General features: G+C 39.7%; 1 pseudogene; it reads right to left on the reverse strand.

Moving 5' to 3' along the window:
* Positions 1-4,467: 4,467 nt before the first annotated feature.
* Positions 4,468-5,829, reverse strand: LOC100664740 (CCR4-NOT transcription complex subunit 11-like; annotated as a pseudogene).
* Positions 5,830-14,431: the final 8,602 nt, after the last annotated feature.

Raw genomic sequence — 14,431 nt, forward strand, 5'->3', positions numbered from 1 at the left:
CTGAAGAAGCTAGGTACAGTGAGGCTAAAAAATGAAAAAAAAAAAAAAAAAAAAGGAAATTTAGAAGCTCAACCAGTGGCTAATATTAACATGAGTGACTGAACCCTTCCCTCCCTCTTTTATTGAGATCAACTGACATCAGGTAAGAAGATTGTCCTCTGGCCCTCCACCCAACCATATCTTTTGAAAGTCAAATTCAGCAAGCCAGGCTTTGAACAGGAAAGAAAAGACTAGCGACTTTGGTTAAACAAAAGTAGCTGGCAGGATCAATCCTGGTCAGGAACTTCCTCATAGTGAATATTTACTTTTGTGCATAAGGAAATCCTAAAATCAATATATCTGCTCTCAGTTTCTCTCTTTGACAGTAGATTTCATGGAACAACAGTTTCCTAATAGGTCAAATGTTTGATAAGCTCCAGTTGTTCCTTAGGATTTCAGAGTCAAAGGCCCAAGTTTCTGCTCTTGAAGTTTTATATTTCCTTTTTTTGTAATCACTGCAACAGTCTTAATCTGATTTATTATCTTGTTTTCACCAGATGCTGCAGAAAAGTTATAACACCACTAACTGTAATGTTGCATTTTAAGAGATAAATGTAGTCCCATCCAAGGGACCTATCAGTTTATGTTCTGAAAACAGGACCTAAGGGCTCTATCTCTAAGCTCTTTTTGAAATCTACTGAAAAGAGTTAAAATTATCTTAATTCTATGTAAAAATATACTGTAGTGTTCTGGGGGTGATTTACCAAATTCTGTACATCTTAAGCTCACAAATTAAGCTATATGACACAGAAAGCAGAATACAGAGTCTCCATTATTTAACAGTAATGAAATTAGGGAGCAAACAGAGTTGCTGCTTTCTAAGACTCTCTTTCAGGGGAATGACTAACTCTCCTGGATGCCTGGGGCCTGCAACTGACACAAATGCATGGAGTAGGCCAGGTATGAGAAAGACATGAGTAATTAATTCAATCAAGAATGACAGTTGCCTGGTTATTGTTATTTTGCTTTTTAAACACTGCATCATGCTTAATAACTGTAAGGGTGAATACAAATCAAAAAGAAGGGGGGGGGGAAGCACACATATTTCTGCCCACCCCTGTGCAAAAAAGAAGAGTACCAGTCTCTCTTTTTTCTTTTTTATATTTCTTCAGAACGCTTGCAATACAATTTGGAACTGGTGGCAGACTGGTTAAGAGCTTGGCTGATAACCAAAAGGTCAGCAGTTCAAATCTACCAGTTGCTCTTTGGAAACCCTATGAGGTAGTTCTACAAACCAGTTTCTGCAGTAATCAGCACTCAAATGGTCAGGACTTGGTCAATAACTGCCAGCTTCCCCAATTTTTTGCCTTCACTCACAACTTGGAATCAGAGAAACATACTCCCCAAACCAATTATATAGGTTGCCCTGCTTCTCCTTAGACTTCCTCCAGCTTCCCATGCGAACAACCTTCTATAAGACCACACCCTAAGCAGCCTTCTTTTTTTTTTTCCACAATTAAACTTTCTCTCTCCACTGCCTGCCTCTGAGTCTCTGTAAAATACAAGTGATGGTGGCTGACTCCTTTGTCATAGCCAGCTCTGAATAAAGCGTTTTTGCTTGTTCTTGAGTGGCCTTTATTTCCACAAATGAAAACACTATAGAAAACTGAAATACCTTGGTGAATTCAGTCAATTACAATGCCACTGTATTTCTCAGATTTGGTAACATTTCCTCTATTGCTAGCAAATGAAATGTCAGCTCTGAATCATTTAATCTTTTCTGTCTTTTTCAGCTACAAAGTGATCTTTACCTACATCAATACCATTTTTCAAAAGCGAACAATTGCTATGCCAATTGCAGGTGAAATATTTACCTCCCCTGCATGCTTCAAAGAAGAAATTCAGAATGTCCATAATGTTTAAACTGGACATTGAGGCTATCCTGGGTAAAGAAGCCAAATCCCAGCTCTACCACTTCCCAGCATGTGGTCTTAGCTGTTTACACTCTGCTGTAAGCTACAGGGTGTTCATCTATAAATCTGGTTTAGTAAAGCCTAACTCTAAGGCTGGAGTAATAATTAAGTGAGATAATACATGAAAACACTCAGCCCATCACCCACCTCCAGGTAAGCATACTGCAAGTGGTGCCTTCCCAGGTTGTACCTATGGTTGCAGTTGATGTTTTGGTTACTGTCTTAGGCTGGGTTCTCTAGAGAATCAAAACCAGTGAGGCTTACAAATATATACAGAGACGGAAATTTACATCAAGGAAACGGCTCACACGTTTGTAGAAGCTGAAACATTCCAAGTCCATGGGTCAGGATAGAGGCTTGGTTCTCCTGATTTATGTAGCCGCAGGGGCTGGAGAACCCAACTTTGGCCGGACAGAGAGCAGGGCTCTTGTTCACAGGCTGTAAAGATTGATGGATCCCAAGATCAGCAGGGAGGACCAAAGGTAAGCTGCTAGCTCGAGTACAAAGAACTGGAGGTTAGACGAACAGGAGCCAGCTGCAGGATATAAAGCCAGCAAAAGACCAGGAACCTTGCCAGAATGTCCACTTCTATTCAATGCAGGCCACCTGACCAACCTCTTACTCATAGCAGATCCTAGTATGGAGGTGATCACATTATATCAAATCTCATCGTGGAAGTGATCATATCACCATAAGACTGCCAAGCTACATCACAACTGCCAAACCACTGAGAATCATGGCCCAGCCAAGTTGATACACAACCTTGACCATCACACTTACTGTTGTTACAGTTAGCAGAGAAGGTATGTGTCAGGGACAACTCATCTGCCAGACTCTGAATCCTACTATTTACAATCCATGACATGTTCAATACCCAAGACAACCAGGCAAACAGTCAAGAGAAGAACATCAGCTCCTAAATGCTCTTTGGTCCCCAAAGAATAATTCACCCTACCACAACTAAAGTCAATATTTATTAAACTGTAGGTGACACATTTTGTAAACCTCGGTATGAATGATGTAATAAAAGTTTTCCAAGGAAATCTACCTACAATTGTTCTAGTTGCTTTATATCCAGTTATTTTTTCCTTTCTGAATTAATTTGCTTTTGAATACAAACTCTGGAAAGTATACTTCTGTGAAAGGGCCTAGTTTAATGGAATTAATATAAAAGAATTCAAATTTAAGAAGTAGTTTAAATATGCATAATCTATTTTAATAACAAAGCAATAGTAAAGCATTAAAACACATTCTTTACAAGTTCTAAGGTCTTTATACTGAGCAAAAAAAACAATCATGACATGGTGTTGTTTGCTGCCATTGAGTTGATTCTGACTCATGGGTACCTCCTGCGTGTAGAGTAGAGCTGCTCTGTAGGGTTTTCAAAGCTGTAGTCTTTTTGGAACAGATTTCCAGGCTTCAATTCCAAAGCTACTCTGGACAGGTTCAAACCCCTAATCTTTTGGGTACCAGTCTAGCACTTAACCATTTCCACTACCCAGGGACCTGTTCCTGACATATAGTTTTACATATATTGAAATGATTGGCTACATTACTCATACTCATTGCTGTTGAGTCAGTTGCGACTCATGCCTACCCTACAGGACACAGTAGAACTGCCCTATAGGGTTCCCAAGGCTGCAAATATTTACAGAAGCAGACTGCCACATCTCTCTCTTGTGGAGAGGATGGTGGGTTTGGCTGGTGGATTCCAGCCTCTGACTGTTTGGTTACCAACCAAGCACTTTAACCACTGTACCACAAGTGCTCCTTATATACACATATACACTTTTTTTTCATTAAAAATAAAGAACTTCAGTGTAAGGCACTGTTGTCCAAGAGTTAAATGAAGACTAAAAGTTCACACAATACCACCTTGCTCTAATGCTTCTCAAACATGTCCTTTACCCTACCACAGACATGAGGGTAATAATAGCACCCACTCGGCAAACTATTTGAAATAGTATTCCTCTCGAAGCACGAACTGGCGTTTTTCCTCAAAAAAAAAAAAAAAAAAATGACTATTTTATATTAACAACAATAATTACAGAAGAAGTGTCTTGAGAGGGGGAAAAAAAACAAACAAATAGAAAACTATAGCAGCTATTTCGGCCTAGAAGAAGTTTCCTAATACTTCCTGTGTTTTTTCAACAGTCCCAAGGAATACATTTACTCTGTTGTCTTGTAATCCTCATGATAAGAAGGGATAAATTTACAAGTGTGTCCTTGGTTCAGATGGTACTTAATGAGAAGTTAAGTGCTACCTGTACAACTGGGCTGAAGAATCAAATTTCTCTTGGTCCCTTGAGGAATCAAAACAATTGCCTAATGCCACATCAAGGACAGGATCACAAATTTTTAAGAATATCTTAATTTACTCTCATGAAATACATTAGCACTGAAACCTCATGAAAGCTGGATTCAGGAATTATCAGAAGTCTGCAACGTGACTTTTAAACAAAAACAGGCGCTTTGCTCTTTACGGCTCATCTGCTCTTTTGCAGTAATAGTTTTCTGGGATAACCGTTCCTCACATGGATAATTATCAACAAGACACCTAAAAGACACAGTTTTTTCAAGTTTTTACCAAAAATTCATCTCAAGGTAAAAAGTCATCCAGGAAAGTAAAACTTCAAGTTGATAAAGTATTGTTTATATGCACTACACCAAGCAATCCACTCAGGGTTTTAACAGTTGTAAAAATTATACCACGGTATGGATGAACAATGAATGACGTAGTTTCGATGAGGTATTACTATTATTATTAGTCTCAGAAGGGGTTTCCCCAGTATGCAACGTCTTCAACAACCAGAAAAGGCCAGCAGCTTCTCATATCCTATGGGATTCTATACAGAACACCTGTACTTCTATAAACAAGTCCTGTACATTAATAATTTTGTTACAGATCAAGGACTGGAGGAAGACACAGACGAGGTGCATCAAATGACCCTTAAATTGTTCACAAGTAGAGATGAAATTTGATATATAAAGGTGGATAAATTCGAGAGGTAGATCAACAGCTATAGTAAGCTGATTTACAACTTCCATTGAATGTAGGGACATGTCCATATTGACCAGGCCTGAAACATACTTGGTTATCGGGTTTGACTGTGTGTTAATTTCAGCAACATTTCTATAGTAACTAGAGAGTTGTTTTCCATGAGATCAGGAAGATTGGCTGGAATCAGGCCAATGTGATAAACAAGTCTTGCATTTTTTTCTAAGTCACCAAGGAATGTGCTTGTTGAGAAGATAAGGGGTGTTTGAAGGCTTTGGCCATTATTTGCTTCATCTCTACACCAGTGCTATTCTTAACACACATTGATGTATCCCACTGAATTGCATGGTCAGTCTCTGTTGGATTTAGCCACGTCAACTCATCCTCACAAACGTGGAGTGGAGGTGTTAGACAAACGATGGCCAAAAATGGCTTTCAATAGATGGTTTTGGAACACTGACTAAAGCTTCTGTGTTTTGAGAGACAATCAAGCTGTCAAATCCAGAGTTGGAAGAATCGAGGTCTGGGTCACTGCGAATACTAGGGAAGCTAGCTTTACTCTGGGTTGGAGATCTGAATGACCCTCAGCTAAGGCTACCTGAAGCCCACTTATGTCCACAGACTGGCCCCTGTTTCCAACACCCATGAAAGCAATCTGGAGAGATGTCTTTTAGAAGAGTTCCCTTGGTGGTGCCAGCATCAGCTGGGAAAGAAAAAAACTTTTCTGTTGGAGTTATAGGAGGTAAAAATCCTGAGAGTGGTGGCCAGTCCAGCTGCTGGCCGCCACATGCAGGCTTCACAGGACAGAGTTTAGCAGGTGTTTGGAACTGGCAACAAAGGGGGTGGAAGCAAGCAAACTGAAGTTGTCAAGGATTTCATTTTACTTGGATCCACAATCAATACCCATAGAAGGAGCAGTCAAGAAATCAAAAGACACATTGCACTGGGCAAGTCTGCTGCAAAAGACCTCTTTAAAGTGTTGAAAAGCAAATATGTCACTTTGAGGACTAAGGTGCGCCTGACCCAAGCCATGGTATTTTCAATCCCATCGTATACATATGAAAGCTACACGATGAATAAGGAAGACCAAAGAAGAATTGACACCTGTGAATTGTGGTATTGGTGAAGAATACTGAATACACCATGGACTGCCAATAGAATGAACAAATCTGTCTTGGGAGAAATACAATCAGAATGCTCCCCAGAAGCAAGGATGGCGATATATATACTTCAGATATGTTGTCAGGAGGGATCAGTCCCTGAAGAAGGACATCACGCATGGCAAAGCACAGAGTCAGCAGAAAAGAGGAAGGCCCTCAACGAGGTAAACGGACAGTGCCTGCAGGAATGATCTCAAGCGTAATAATGACTGTAACGATGGCCCAGGCCCGGGCAGTGTTTCATCCTCTCATGCATAGTGTCACCATGAGTCAGAACTAGCTCGATGGCACCTAACAACAACATGCTGTCCTACACCCACTGCCATCAAGTCAATTCCAACTCAGCAACCCTATAGGATACAATAGACCTGCCCGATAGGCCGTCCAAGGAGTGGCTGGTGGATTTGAACTACCAACATTTTGGTTAGCAGCCAAACACTTAACCACTGAGCCACCAGGGCCCCCAAAACACAGTTGGCAGCAGTGGGATTCGAACCCATGACCCCACAGAGACCAGAGCCATAATCCAGTCCCGTAGACTGCTCAGCCACTATACTGCTCATTATACTTCCCTAGTTAAAAGGTAAGAGGCACTGGTGGTTCAGTGATCTTTCCATGGGGGTGATCCTGCTTTGATTCCCAGCCAACGCACCTTATGGGCAGCCACCACTTATCTGTTAGTGGAGGCTTGCATGTTGCTATGATGCTGAGCAGGCGTCCGCAGAGCTTCCAGAGTAAGATGGACTAGGAGAAAGGACCTGGTTATCTACTTCTGAGAATCAGTTAATGAGAGCCTTGTGAATCAAAACTATCTGGTGTTCTTTTATGCACAGGGTAACCATGGGGTGGGGGGTCACTCCTCAGCAGCTAACAACAATAACAGCTAAGGGGTAGGGTGGTGTCTGGATCAGGCTGCATGCTGGAGTCCTTGACTTCTAATCTTTTAATGGCCAGACTGTTGATCTTGGACATGATTCTTCACCTCTCTAAGTCTTAGTTTCTTCTTGAGTAACATGGGAATTATAATAACCGCTTTCCCTAATTTATAGGTAGTTAGAAGATGTTTCCTGAAATGCCTTGAAAATTCTAAGAAGCTATACAAATGAGAGATAGTATTAAACATCTCACGATAAGGAAATTTAACATAATTTTCTATCTATAAGTTACTTAAATGTATTAATTCCAAACAGTGAATTAAAATATATTTACATTAGCTTATGCCCTGATGGTTCTAGCTCATAGCATACCCTCAACTGGACATTGTTGGAGAATCAGGTATTTATCAAGTGCAATTAACATCTCAACCACCCGTCTGTTGGTTTGTCATACTGTGGTAGTTAGCGTGTTGCTATGTATGAGGTTGGAAGCTATGCCAATCATATTTCAAATACCAGCAGGATCATACATGGTAGACAAGTTTCAGTGGCACTTCCAGACTAAGACAGACTTAAGAAGAAAGGCCTGGTGATCTATTTCTAAAAATCAGCCCATGAAAACACTATGGATCACAAAAGAATATTGTCCAATATAGTGCTATAAGATGAGCCGCCTAGGTTGGAAGGCATTCAGGACGACAATGAACTCGAACACATCAATGATGGTGAAGATGGTGCAGTACTGGGCAATGTTTTATTCTGTTCTATATGGGGTCACCTCAGTCACCTCAGACATAGCTGACTCAAGGCACCTAATAACAACAACATTTAACACCTCTCGCATCAAGTTTTCTTTCACTGATGTTAAGGAGCATGACCGTGCTTCTCCCTTAACAGAGACTGTCCTTAACAGTATGTATGATGTAGTCAGTGCCTAATCATATATTGAGTTTATATATTGAATTTACTTAGTGGTGGAGGTTTGTATTTCTAGGGCTTCATTTGGTCTCCTATCTGAGCGGCCTTCTTTTATGTCCCATTGTTCTAAATTATAAGAAACGCTGTTACCTACAGCTCCCAACCAGAGAAGGCTGCTGTGCAGGACCTCACAAGGGGCTGTACCCAGAGATACGGTAAAAACAGGCTGGGATTGTAGGAGGTGACTTAAGTGTGGAAAACAGGTGGGTTTAGCTAGGTTATGCAGGCCACCCGGGGACTGGCCCACTTTAATAATTCTGTGGGATCCAGGGACATAGGGGCTGTTCCTAGGTGTTTGGTACTAGACCCAGAATAATTAAGTCAGGTGCATAGTACACAGGAGTGTGAGAATCCAATGAGGGTTGTGGTTGGAGAGTGGACTTAAACAGCTACTAAAGAAGGTGAACTGACTGGCTTCCAGCCAGGGGCTCTAAACTGAGTCAAGACAATATCTGTTTAAAAACTATACTAAAACTGTGGACCAGGCAATGCTTGCCCCTCCCCTAGCAGAACTACAATACTTTGTAGTTCTTCGGGTAAATAAATAAGTGGTAGGAATAAAAGGGAAATTTCTCAATACAAAAAAGGGCATCTACAAAAATCCCCACAGCTAACATGATACTCAGTGGACAAAGACTGAGAACATTCCCATTAAGTTCAGGAACAAGACAGAGATGCCTACTTTCACCACTCGTATTTAACATCATTTTGGATGTCCTACCAGAGTAATTAGGTGAGACAGAAGAAATCAAACGTACCCCAGTAATGAAGGAAGAAGTAAAACTATCTCTTTTTGCAGATGACAAGTATATACATAGAAAACACCAAAGAATCTACCAAAAAAGCTATTAGTACTAAGAAATGAATTCAGCAAAGCAACAGTGTGCAAGATCAATACATAAAAATAAGCACGGTTTCTGTACATCAGCAATCTGCAAAAAGAAGAAATACTAAAATATTACTCTTTACAATGGCATCTAAAAAATAAAATACCTATGAGTAAATGCAGGTAAAATCCCTATTTACAAAAAAAGTATAAAACATTGCTAAAAGAAATCAAAGAAGACCTGAATAACTGAAGAACATTCCATGTTGGAAGACTTTATACAATTAAGATGTCGATACTACCCAAAGCAATCTATTAATTCCATGCCATCCCCATCAAAATTCCAACAGCATCTTGACAGAAAAGAAAAAGGCAATTCTCCAATTTATATGGAAGGGCAAGGGATCCCAAATACTGAAAGGAACCTTGAAGAAGAATAAAGCAGAAGGGCTCAAACTCTCATACTTCAAAACATACTACAAAGCTACACTAATTTAAACATCCTGGTACTTATATAATAATAGACATATACCAGTGGGATAAAACTGAGACTACAGGAATATATATATATCCATAGATATGTGGTCAACTGATTTTCAACACAAATTCTAAATTCATCCAATTGGGGAAGGAAAAGTCCCTTCAATCAGTAGTGCAGGAAAAATTGGATATCCACATGCAGAAGAATAAACTAGGAACCAGCCATTACATGATGTGCAAAAACCAATTGAAAATGGGTCAAGGACCTTAATTTGAAAATGAAATTCATAGAAGAAAATATAAGGACTAAGTATTTTTTGGTAGGTATCAGATATAATAATAAAAGGCATGAGCAACAAATGAAAAAAAAGACAAATGGGGCCTCATAAATATTAAATATTTCTGTTCATCAAAAGAATTTATCAAAAAAGTGAAAAGACAGCCTACATAGTGGGAGAAACAATTTGGGAAACTTATATCTGATAAGGAAACCCTGACGGCATAGTGGTTAAGTGCTCCGGCTGGTAAAAAAAGGGTTGGCAGTTCAAATCCACCAGCCACTCCTTGGAAACCCTATGGGGGAGTTCTACGTCGTCCTCTTGGGTCGCTATGAGTCGGCATCAACTTGACGGCACTGAGTTTGGTTTGGTTTTATATCTGATAAAGGCCTAATATACAAAATTTATAAAAACTTCTACAGAGGCAGAGCCAAGATGGCGGAACACACAGACACTTCCGGAGAGCCCTCTTTACAACAAAGACCTGAAAAAAAAAGTGAAAGGAGTATTATGACAAGCTAGGAGCCCTGAGCTTCAAAGACGAGCTTAGAAAATGAACTGAGGGGGAGTGGAAGAGACTGTTCAGAAGCTGAGAGGAGTTACCCAGACCTGAATCGCAGGAAGCCTTCAGGCACCATTCCTGGTCTGGCAGCGGCAGGCTGGTACTAGCGTTCGGCCACAGTTTCCTCAGGGAGAAGCAGCCAGCCACACAGTCCACTCACACCTCCGGAACCTGAGAAGAATGGTGCTCTCGGCAAAAGCTAAGTACTTGTGTATATTTTGCCATGCCTCCCCCACCCCAAAACTGGCTTCAGCGGCTGAATTCCCTGGGCCTGAGATAGGCCCTGTTGCACCTAGAGCCATCCTCCCGACCTTGGAGAAGGAAAAAATTTGCAATTGGGGGAAAAGATAATTTGCCAGCTCCACTAAGTGGGGGAGCTCAGGACAGAAGCAGGTCCCATTCAGGCATAAATGGCCCATGGACTTTCAGCATCTTTCCCTTCTGCATGGACCTCTGTGGGCCTACTTCAGGAGAATAGGCCCTTGTTGGCAGACTCCAACTGTTTCAGCTGTGTGGTGGAGAGGTGGGTGTTTGATGTTTGACTTTGCTTTGCTTTGCCAGGGTCCTCATCTACCCACATCAGGGGCCTAAGGACTGGTAGCTCCACTCAGGTCACCCAGCCACCTGCGACACGGGTCCAAGGATAACTGGTACCTCCCAGTCCTTACAGCCAGAAACATTGAGTGCCCAGGGTCCTTCTGCAGAACCCACCCACCTGCACACTCTAGGGAACAGGGACATGCTTTCCTCAGAGACGCTGGGGGGTTGGTTCTCAGACCACTGCCTTGTTCAGAGCGTGATCCCCTGCTGCAATCAGTTACGGGTACATACACCAATCACCCCTGCCCCTCTAAGACTATAGGACAGAGCCTGTACCACACACATGATGATCAGCTGCCTGGACACCTGAGCTGAATTCATACAAGAGAAGTGAATGGACTCCTAGACTGATATACCTGATAACAGCTCTAGCCATCTGAGGACACGACATCAGAGATCCAAAGGCAAAAATAATCAAGCTAGCTCACTCCAGCAACCCATTTCAGTATCTCAAAACAAAACAAAGCCTAGAAGCTACGACACACTTAGAAAGCATAAACTAACATAATATCTCACGGATGGCTCGGAGACAACAGTAAATATCAAGTCACATAAAGAAACAGACCGTGATCACCTCAACCAGCTCTCAAAACCAAGAATCCAGGGATCTTCTAGATGAAAGTGCATTCCTGGAATTACGAGAGCCAGAATACAAAAGACATCAGGAAGGAAATGAGGCAATATGCAGAACAAGCCAAGAAACACATAATAAAGCAACTGGAGAAATTAGAAAAATTATTCGGGAACATAATGGAAAGTTTAATAAGCTGGAAAAATCCATAGGCAGGCAGCAATCAGAAATTCAGAAGATTAACAATAAAATTACAGAAGTAGACAACTCAATAGAAAGTCAGAGGAGCAGAATTGAGCAACTAGAAGCTGGAATTTCTGAACGCGAAGATAAATCACTTGGTACTAATATATCTGAAGAAAAACCAGATAAAAGAATTTAAAAAAATGAAGAAACCTTAAGGATCATGTGGGACTCTATCAAGGGAAATAACCTACGAGTGACTAGAGTACCAGAACAGGGAGGGATAACAGAAAATACAGAGAGAATTGCTGAAGATTTGTTGGCAGAAAACTTCCCTGATATCGTGAAACATGAGACGATATCTATCCAAGACGCTCATCGAACTCCACATAAGGCAGATATTAAAAGAAAGTCACCAAGACATATTATAATCAAGCTTGCCAAAACCAAAGATAAAGAGAGAATTATAAGAGCAGCTAGGGATAAACAAAAAGTCACCTACAAAGGAGAGCCACAAAAAATAAGCTCAAACTACTTGGCAGAAGCCATGCAGGCAAGAAGGCAATGGGATGACATATTTTAAAAAATTAAGGAAACAAATTGCCTGCCAAGAATCATATATCCAGTAAAACTGTCTCTTACATATGAAGGTGAAATTAAGACACTTCCAGATAAACACAAGTTTAGGGAATTCGTAAAAACCCAAACAAAACTATAAGAAATACTAATGGAAGTTCTTTAGTTAGAAAATCAATAATATCTGGTATCACATCAAGGCTAGAACACCGGACAGAGCAAGTAGAAGTCAACTCAGACATGGAAATCCAAAAAAAAGCAAAGCAAGACTATTAAAAAAAAAAAATTCAAAACAAGCAACAGCAATGTTATTATATAAAGGAAGACAACATTAAAATAATAGGGAGGGACTAAGACATGTAATCATAAACCTTCCATATGGAGAGGAAGATACGGCGATGCAAAGAAATAAAAGATAGATTTAAATTTAGAAAAGTAGGGGTAAAGAATAAGGGAATCATAAAGGAGACAAACTATCCTACTTATCAAAATAAAATACAAGAAAAAAATAGAGACTCAGCAGAAACAAAAGCAACAACAACAAATATGAGGAAAGGACAATTTATAAAGAAAATCTACTCAGCACATAAAATTAAGTGGGAAAAAGAAAGTGTCAAGAACACACAAAAAAGGACATCAAAATGATAGCACTAAATTCGTACTTATCCATAATTACCCTGAACGTAAATGGAATAAATGCACCAATAAAGAGACAGAGAGTGGCAGAGTGAATTAAAAAACAAGATCTGTCTATATGCTGCATACAAGAGACACACCTTAGACTTAGAGACACAAACAAACTAAAACTCAAAGGATGGAAAAAAATATATCAAGCAAACAACAATCAAAAAAGAGCAGCAGTGGCAATGTTAATTTCTGACAAAATAGACTTTAAAGTTAAATTTATCATAAAGGATAAGGAAGGACACTACATAACATTAAAGGGACAATACGCCAAGAAGATATAACCATATTAAATATTTATGCACCCAATGACAGGGCTGGAAAGTACATAAAACAAACTCTATCAGCTTTGAAAAGTGGGATAGACAGCTCCACAATAATAGTAGGAGACTTCAACACACGATTTTCAGTGAAAGGCAGGACATCCAGAAAGGAGCTCAATAAAGATATGGAAGATCTAAATGCCACAATCAACTAACTTGACCTCATTCATAGACATATACAGAACACTCCAACCAACAGCAACCAAGTATACTTTCTTTTCTAGCGCACGTGGAACATTCTCTAGAATAGACCACGTATTAGGTCATAAAGTAAGCCTGAGCAGAATCCAAAACACTGAAATATTACAAAGCATCTTCTCTGACCATAACGCCATAAAACTGAAAATCAATAAGAGAAAAGCATAAGAAAAAAATCAAACACTTGGAAACTGAACAATACCCTGCTCAAAAAAGACTGGATTATAAAAGACATTAAGGATGGAATAAAGAAATTCAGAGAATCCAATGAGAATGAAAACACTTCCTATCAGAACTTTTGGGACACAGCAAAAGCGGTGCAAAGATGACAATTTATATCAATAAATGCACACATACAAAAAAGAAGAAAGGGCCAGAATCAAAGAATTATCCCTACAACTTGAACAAATACAAAGAGAGCAACGAAAGAAACCCACAGGCACCAGAAGAATACAAATAATAAAAATTAGAGCAGAACTAAATGAAATAGAAAACAGAAAAACAATTGAAAGAATTAACAAGACCAAAAGCTGATGTTTTGAAAAAATCAACAAAATTGATAAACCATTGGCCAAAATGACAAAAGAAACACAGGAGAGGAAACAAATAACCCAAATACAAAATGAGATGGACGATATTACAAAAGACCCAACTGAAATTAAAAGAATCATATCAGATTACTATGAAAAATTGTACTCTAACAAATTCGAAAACCTAGAAGAAATGGATGAATTCCTAGAAACACACTACCTACCTAAACTAACACAAACAGAGGTAGAACAACTAAACAGACCTATAACAAAAGAAGAGATTGAAAAGGTAATCAAAAAACTCCCAACAACAACAACAAAAAAAAAACCCTGTCCCGGAAGGCTTCACTACACAGTTGTACCAAACTTTCAGAGAAGAGTTAACACCACTACTACTAAAGGTATTTCAGAGCATAGAAAACGATGAAATACTACCAAACTCATTCTATGAAGCCACCATATCCCTGATGCCAAAACCAGGTAAAGACACCACAAAAAAAGAAAATTACAGACCTATATCCCTCATGAACTTAGATGCAAAAATCCTCGCCAGTAGAATTCAACAACATACCAAAAAAATAATTCACCATGACCAAGTGGGATTCATCCCAGGTATGCAGGGATGGTTTTCAACATTAGAAAAAATAATTAATGCAA

The sequence above is a fragment of the Loxodonta africana genome, chromosome 20, assembly GCF_030014295.1.
Source record: "Loxodonta africana isolate mLoxAfr1 chromosome 20, mLoxAfr1.hap2, whole genome shotgun sequence".
NCBI lineage: Eukaryota > Metazoa > Chordata > Mammalia > Proboscidea > Elephantidae > Loxodonta > Loxodonta africana.